Genomic DNA, 744 nt, shown 5'->3' on the forward strand with positions numbered 1-744 from the left:
AGCTACAAGATTTCCTGTGAATCTTGCTCCACACAAATAGATCAGGACAGATACTCACATTACATAACAATGTTTAGCTTATAAGTCCCCTGGCACAGATGTTTTTCGTTAAGTGCAATGAGGATGTGGCAATCACTAGTCTCCCAGGCAAACAGTCTTTGCACGTGTGCCTTATGCTGGACCATCGGGGGCAGTGCAGACTCAGAGGCACTCTCTTACTCCAGTCCTATTTTACGAAAAGTCATCCTCCTAGCACCCCGCTCGCGCCCCAGCTCCAGCCCCACACTCCACAGCGACTCACAAGCAGTGTTACCAGGAAACCCTCTGCTGCTGTTTGAGAAGCCGGCACTCAGCAAACTCTCAGGCAGCTTGAACGAAACCCGGGTGCGGCGTCTGAACTGCAGGCAGCCCCGTGCACCGGAGAGCGAAGCCCATTCACACACTCAAGGGGAAAGCCCGCTCAGCTGCTACGTTTAGACGCCGCGAACGCCTCCCGGGACCGCGACTCCTGACTGCGGTGTCCCTATGGAAACGGAGGCAAGGCAGACGCCTAGGAAGTGCGGGCTCCGAGGACGCCCTGCCCCGGCCCGGCTGCGACTGGGACTGAGACAAGGACTCGCACGAGGGGCGCGGCGGGCGGGCAGGGTCGGCGCGCTCCAGCTGCACCGCAGCCTCGGGCACGAAGCGCTCTCGAAGCAGAGCCCGGCGGGTCCCAGCGGCGCCGACAGGTCCTAAGCGACGCCG

The 744-nt window shown here is 60.2% G+C and overlaps 1 protein-coding gene across 3 annotated transcripts in view; it reads right to left on the reverse strand.

Annotated features, from left to right (window-relative positions):
- The window catches only part of CAMTA1 (calmodulin binding transcription activator 1), a 160,498-nt gene that overhangs the window by 73,900 nt on the left and 85,854 nt on the right, over positions 1 to 744 (reverse strand). Inside the window, exon 1 of one of the 3 annotated variants that reach the window (XM_014523520.2) lies at positions 59 to 738. The exons of the other annotated variants lie outside the window; for them this stretch is intronic. The gene's annotated coding sequence lies outside the window, so the exon portion shown is untranslated. Of the gene's footprint in view, positions 1 to 58; positions 739 to 744 lie in introns of those variants that run through there. 3 annotated transcript variants of the gene reach the window in all.

This window comes from Alligator sinensis, unplaced genomic scaffold (genome assembly GCF_000455745.1).
Source record: "Alligator sinensis unplaced genomic scaffold, ASM45574v1 scaffold433_1, whole genome shotgun sequence".
NCBI lineage: Eukaryota > Metazoa > Chordata > Crocodylia > Alligatoridae > Alligator > Alligator sinensis.